This window comes from Antechinus flavipes, chromosome 5 (genome assembly GCF_016432865.1).
Source record: "Antechinus flavipes isolate AdamAnt ecotype Samford, QLD, Australia chromosome 5, AdamAnt_v2, whole genome shotgun sequence".
Taxonomy (NCBI): domain Eukaryota; kingdom Metazoa; phylum Chordata; class Mammalia; order Dasyuromorphia; family Dasyuridae; genus Antechinus; species Antechinus flavipes.
In genome coordinates this window covers 209,094,225-209,101,581 of record NC_067402.1, presented here as the reverse complement: position 1 = coordinate 209,101,581, position 7,357 = coordinate 209,094,225, and the positions used below count along the sequence as shown (strand labels likewise).

Genomic DNA, 7,357 nt, shown 5'->3' with positions numbered 1-7,357 from the left:
AGCTCAAGAGAGAGACTGAGGCAGGTTCAATACATTTGGGAGTGGTTTAAGTTTTATCTCTGTACATTGTGACATAGGAGGATGATTCTATGACATTATCAATCTTCTGATAGTTAAAAGGAACAGACATAGCCAGAGGATAAGGGGTGTGAGTGGAATATGAAAGGAATATGAAAATATCTTTTTTTTTTTTTAATTGGAGGGTGGGTGGACAAGGTTGTTCATTGTACCTGTAGATATTCAATGTAGGTGTGGAAAATCCCTTTGTTTTGTACTTGGGTAGCCAATCTGTCATTTCTTCCTAGAGAGCTGGTGTGCTTCAGGCCACTGAAACGACTGAGAAAGGTTTGTCCAGGGTAGACGTATAAGTTAGGACTTTCAAGCCTCCATTTCTGACCCTTCTGGCCCACATTGTAGTTAGTACTTTGCCCTCCTTCCAGGAAAACAGAAGCAGAGGTGCGAGCCAATAGCCTGACAAGTCCATAAGATGTTGTGAAATCAAAGCAAATTGGAAATATTCTCAGAAATTTTGTGCTGTGAGCAGTCTGACATAAAGTACCCCTCACAGGAAACAAATGAACTCGATAGATTTTTCTTTATATTGACACTTTGCCTAAAGGGTGCCATTCTCTTTTTCTTCTATTGTCATACAAAGGAAATTGTCAGTTGCTGCCTTTGGATTACTTTTAATGATGAAGAAAGAGGAGAGAAGGGGTGAAGAAAGGAGCAAAAGGGAAAGGGTCCTTTAGTAATGGATCAAATTGGATCAAATGGATAAAAAAGGATTTTATCAATTGTGTTGAGGCTGGCTCTACTGTAAAAACCAAATAGAGGATGAAAAAGGCAATAGCTGGGCTGTCCCCAATGAACTAGTAGGGCCGTCTTGGGCTGCTTGCTGCTCCTATACTTGGGAAGATGGGGTAGTTATTGGAACCAAAGCTTAGTATTAATTTGTTGATGTTCTTTTCCCTCAGGAAATATTTGGACGATGCCATGGGGAAAAAAAATCGGGTATCTACCCATGGTGAGTATCCACAAATAAGTAGTAATACTTGTTCTTATGTCAGTCACTATATTAAATGAGGAAGATACCCCCAAAAATTGATTCTAAGAGGGAGAACCAAAAGTATACAAACTAAAATATGCCAGATAAATATAAATTAAATATAGATTAGAGAACATGTCAGAAGGCATAATCCTAAAGGAACAATGAGGCTATCAGAAGAGTATAGGAGAGAGGTGGACAGGGTGAAATGGTTGTTAGAGAGTGAAGAAAAGAAAACCTCTGGGGGAAAAATTTGAGTAAGGAATTAAAAAGATGCCATGGATGATATTTGCTCTAAGCAAAGGGAAGAGTTGTGGATGATTGAGCCCGCAAACCTGGCTGACAGAAAAGGGAATTTCAGAAGAGGGCTGAGGGTGTGGGACTAAGAACAGATTCTGTTTTGGACCACTTGAGGTTTCGGTTCAATTGGCATCTGAGTTAAAATGTCCAACACACATTATGTGGGAATTAGGGTAGAGAGCTCAAGAGAGAGACTGAGGCAGGTTCAATACATTTGGGAGTGGTTTAAGTTTTATCTCTGTACATTGTGACATAGGAGGATGATTCTATGACATTATCAATCTTCTGATAGTTAAAAGGAACAGACATAGCCAGAGGATAAGGGGTGTGAGTGGAATATGAAAGGAATATGAAAATATCTTTTTTTTTAATGATGGAAAAGAGTGAGACAGGAAGTTTTAGGGAAAAGGGAAAACAGAGAAGTAGAATGGTGTAAATTATCTGCCATAAGAAAAAGAGGGAAGAAAAAGGATTTCCAGTGGAGGGGAAGAGAGAGACAAGAAGTTGGTTGAATGAATCTTACTCTCCTCAGTATTGATTTAAATAGGAGATACCATAAAAACTGAATGGGGATATCAAACTCTATCTCAGCCTGCAAGAAAATAGGAGGGGAATGGAATAGGAGAAGTGGGAATCATAAGGAATATCTCATTTTGGAGAAGTCAGTGATCAGTAGTGAAACACTGTTGAGCAGAGACAGACTGAAAACAGAGAATATATGGGGGGGGGAATACAATTAGCAATAGTAAATATAAAAACAATTTTTGAAGCAAGTTTCTCTAATGGGATATCATTGTTCTGTGGGAAACGATGAGCAGAATGTTCTTAGAGGAAAAAACAACTAGTAAAGTCCTCCATGAACAGAGTGAAATATGCTATAGATGAAATGACAGCAATGTTCTAGAGTGACCAGTTGAAAATGATTTTGTTAATCTCACTAACACGATCATCCACACCAACTCTGAAGGACTTCTATAAAAAAATCCTATCCAAAGAAAAGGAATGATTGTGTTGGAATACACATCAAAGCATTCTCTCTTTCCGTCTTTCTCTTTCTACTTTTAACTCAATTTTTCTTGAGGTTTTTATTTTTCATTAAGGTAGGAGATTTATGTTTTTATGGAAATGTTTTGCATAATTTTAAATGTGCGTGGAAATCGGGGAAAGAACCTCGAAAGCTAAAATCTTAAAAACAAATGTACAAATATTTTGTGAATGTAAGTTTGGTAAAATATCATAAATTAAATAAAAAGCAAAAAAATTCATTCACTTTTGGACTTTGGAAGTTAGAAGAATAACTTAGTGTTTCAATCAATAAAACCAAACTGAATGAGAATGTGAGAAACCAGTGCAACGTTTAGAAGAGTGAGAAAGAGGGACAAATGAGTGGAGGCCACAGTCAATAAACATTTATTAATTATCTACCATGGGCCAAGCTTCCACATAGCAAGCCTCCGGGGCATACAAAGAAAGGCCCAAAGCAAGCTCTTTGGCCTGGAGGAGCTTTCAGTCTAAGGGGATGACTCCATCCAAACAACTCTGTAGAAATAATGGGGTTACCACAAACATTGGAAGTAAGGAAATTGTCTCTTTGTGCTTCCTCCAAGAATGCAAAGAAAGAGAACAGGTGCAAGAACATGTTGACAAGGGTCCAGTTGTCCTCCAAAGGGCAGGTATCACTCCTGGTAGATCATAATCCCTGGGCTGCTGCGATCTTTCCCGCCCACAGTCTCTTTCCTGATTGCTTCCCCATTGCTCATATGGTCCCTTCTTCATTCACAGATTCCGTGCAGGAGGACCGAAGGAGCCTACTGCAAAAGGCCAAAGCGGTCCTCATTAAAAACCCAAGAACCGCCCCTTCCTCACAGAGGGAAGCTGTACAGGTGGGGGACCTGGAGGTCCAGGAGGAGAGCAGTGCGGGAAGGCCAAAATCGGGAGGAAAGGACATTGTGGCCCCATCCTCGGGGAGGAAATTTTCTGTTAACGCTGCTCGGGTTCCCTTCCAAGTCCCCATCATATCTATGATAGAACCGCCTCACGGTGGTGATGCAAAAGCCGCCCCGGCCTGTCCTGGGCAAGGAGCCGATTTCCCCCACTTTATGCTGGCCAGAGAAGAGACATCTTCTGACAAGGGGCTCTTAGGCTCCTCTGTGAGCCCCGAGGGGGCAGATGCAGTGGCTCTAACAACCGATCCAGGCTGGGCCATGGCTGCTCCCTGGCGGAGGCCGGCCAAAGTGTTCCCGGCCCCGCCATGTAACTGCGGGACATCCTCGAGAGTTCTCTACCAACTGTCCTTCCCTTAGGCTCAGGGAGGAGGACCCCCACCCCCAGGAGTCACCCAAGTTACGCCAATCAAAATAACGAGCGTTCCTCTAAAGAGGAACACCAAAATATCTCCACTCCTCACAATGGTGGCCAAGACATCCCCGGAAGTTGCCAGAGCTGCCTCTATTAAGGCAGCTCCTCCCCTTGACCGGCAGCCTCTGCAAATAACCGGGCGCCAGTTACTCCCGGCTCCTGGGACAAACACCAACACGTCCCCAGTCGGTACTGGGAAAACCAGGGGGTCCTGGAGGAGCACCAGAGGAGGGGCAGCCTCGGCTGCCCAGTCCAAGCCTCCTCCAGCAACACTTCCCAAGCACTCCTCCCAAATCCCGGAGGAAAACGGTGGGGGACGACGACGATCGTTTTGGTCGTGTTTTTAAAAGCTTCCGCTCTGCGAAGCGCTGGGAGGCGCGGCTGGGCCATGCGGAGGCAGAGGCGACGGCAGCGGTGTCACCAGCTGTTGACCCTGGGTGCTTCTAAGCATTAAGATCAAGGCTGAGGTAGAAAGGACAGGAAGAAAGTATGGCTGGACCCACTACTTTGCAAAGTTAGGACTTGCATGTCCAGATTTACTCATCATCATGGTGTTGCATTCCTGCTCACTTTCTTCAGTTATTCACTTCTTCATGCTTCAAGCAAAACCTTTATCAAGGTGAAGGTCAGCACTTCTAGCCAATGGACTCCAAACAAAACTGCCTGCTGAGCCTTGGACCCAGCAACCATTTATTTCCAAATGCAGAGGAAGCAACTCTTTTCCTAGTAATGCTGGACACCATTTTTTTCCTATGCTGTGGGTCTTTTCATCGGTGGTATAATTGGGGATCGGTTCAATATGCGATGGGTTCTGTCCTTTGGCATGGGCTCCTCTGCAGTGGTGGTATTTTGCTTTGGCACCCTCCCAGAATGGCTTCGTTTCTATAACTAGTCCCTGTGGATTTTGAATGGCCTGCTCCAGGCCACTGGTTGGCCATGTGTTGTTGCAGTAATGGGCAACCGGTTTGGGAAAGCTGGACGGGGAGTCATTTTTGGTCTCTGGAGTGCTTGTGCCTCAGGAGGCAATATTTTGGGAGCATGCCTGGCGTCTTCAGTTTGGCAATATGGGTATGAGTATGCCTTCTTGTTCACAGCATCAATACAGTTTGCTGGTGGAATTGTTATCTTCTTTGGGCTTTTGATATCTCCAGAAGAAATTGGTCTTCCAGGGATTGAGGAAGAAGAAAGTTCTGAAGATGACCGTTGTAGACCACTAATTCACAATACTGACAGTGAAGAGCATGAACCCAAGTATTCAATCCAAGAAATAAGTACACTCCATCAGCCCAAAGCAATCAGCTTTTATCAGGCTTGTTGCCTTCCTGGAGTTATGCTGTATTCCCTGGCCCATGCCTGCTTGAAGTTAGTGAATTATTCCTCCTTCTTCTGGCTGCCCTTTTATTTGAGCAACAACTTTAGATGGAAAGAGGCTGAAGCTGACAAACTCTCCATTTGGTATGATGTTGGAGGAATTATAGGTGGAACTTTACAAGGCTTCATCTCTGACATGCTACAGAAGAGAGCGCCAGTGCTTGCTTGAAGTCTGCTTCTGGCAATTAGGTCCCTAGTTGGATATAGCCCTTCTCCAAACAATAAGACTATTAATGCACCCTATTACAGGGTTTTTCATTGGAGGACCCTCTAATATGATTAGTGCTGCTATTTTTGCACCACCAGGGTCACCAGGAATTAGTACAAGGAAGCAGTAAAGCCTTGGCCACAGTTACAGGAATTGTTGATGGAACCGGGAGTATTGGAGCAGCAATGGGACAGTTTTTAGTGTCTTTCATTCAGGACAACTTAGGCTGGATGTGGGTTTTCTATTTCTTCATTTTAATGACAAGTTGTACAGTTCTGTTCATCTCACCATTAATAGTGAGGGAAATGAGATCTCTTGTGCTAAGAAGATAAGATATGTTGAATGAATGACCATTGTTCTTCGGAGAGAGGCTGTTGTAGATAAAACAAAGGACACAAACTGGACTGTTATTTAATTTAAATTTCTTTTAAGTCACCATATTTGGAGGAAATTAGGTGATTGGTGGGATAAACTGCTGGACTTGGAATCAAGAAGACCTAAGTTCTATTCCTGCCTCAGACACGAGTTCTGTGACTTCCAGGCAAGTCACTTAATCCTTGTCTGCCTGACTCTACCTCCTAGAATTGTTGTGAGCATTAAATGAGATAACATTATATAAGGTGCTTTTCAAATCTTAAAAGCACTGTGTAAATGGTAGCTATCATTATTATCATTATCATTATCATTGGAGGAAGGGGAAATCCTCCAAAATGACTTGGCATAAAACTTGAGTTAAGCCTGATCCAACATTTAGCACTATCAGTCACAGGAGAAACAGACTTTGAGTGGCCACAAAGTAAAACAACTGGCTACACTACAAGAATGGCCACAGGACGTTCTGTTTTAACTCTCCTGCTCATCTGGACTTTGGTCAGTTTATACCTGCTGTCTTGATTGTTGCATCTGTTCTCCAGAAAACCACACTAAACCTTGAGCTTTCAAGTTCAGAAAGTTAAGTGAAGATGAGGAATCGTGGTTAGTGAACTGCTTCAGCGCTGTGGTTTACTCTGGGTTTTGTCCGTGGTTGCAGTGCAAAGGAGTAAGTGATTCTGGAAGCATTCTGTTCTCATCATGTCCATGAGTAGGACTTGGGAAATGTTTTAAGTCTTCCTTGTTTGAAAAATTCCTCTGGCATTTCAGTTGTTGGGGGGAAACGATACAACATACTTAATCACTAGCTCTCTAGCTTTAAATCATTCTGCTAGCCACTCTTTCAATTCACTTGGCTTCATTAAGAATTACTTTTAACTCCTAGAAGTACCGATTAGCCTTCCTTTCCAAGGATTTATAAGGTAGATTAATTATCTTGGACATTCCAAAGTATAACTAGCAACTGAAGTATGTAGTGGCTCAAATTTGCTGCCAGGGGACTTTAATAACTAATGTAAATGAGTTATAATCTTAAACCCTATTATTAGAAGATTGATCTCTGTTCCAGGTGAGCTCCCCAAGTCATCTCAGCAAAGAATCAGAATTAGAAAGAAGGCAGAGACTTTGTGTGGAAGGTAGCATGCAACAGTTGAGAATCAATATTAGAAAAGTGCTAAAGTCTGGGAGGCAACTGAGTTATAGAAAAATGAAAACCATCTTCAAGGACAAGCATTTTTGACTAGTCACCAGCTTTACCATCATTGTGTCCATAGGTGGGGGGGAGGGGGGATGATTAAATTATGTAAACCTGCTAGCTGAGGGGAAATGTGCAATTTTCCAGTTATTTTTAATCATTGAATTGGTTAGGGAACAATGTTCAGCCTCCCTGTTTTCTGTAATATGCTGTATTTATGGACTTGAAGAATCACTTTGTTGCTTCTTGCTGACAAAAAGGGAAACTTTAGCTAACAAGGGCCAGAAGTCATGGGAAGAAAAAAATATATACTGACTTTTATATATATTTTGAAATTTTTTCAGGTTCAAATTCTCTTTTTCCATCCACCCCCTTCCTTACACACTGAGAAGGCAAGCAATACTCTACCCAATTATATGGGTGATGACTTTTCCCCCCAAAATTTATGTATGTAAGCATTTCATCGTGTGAGCTGTAAGAATTAGAATTTTGTTAGTGCCTTAAGATTTTC

General features: G+C 42.3%; 1 pseudogene; it reads left to right on the top strand.

Moving 5' to 3' along the window:
- Nucleotides 1-4,085: 4,085 nt before the first annotated feature.
- On the top strand, nt 4,086-6,422 carry LOC127564920 (sugar phosphate exchanger 3-like; annotated as a pseudogene).
- The last annotated feature ends 935 nt before the right edge of the window (nt 6,423-7,357 follow it).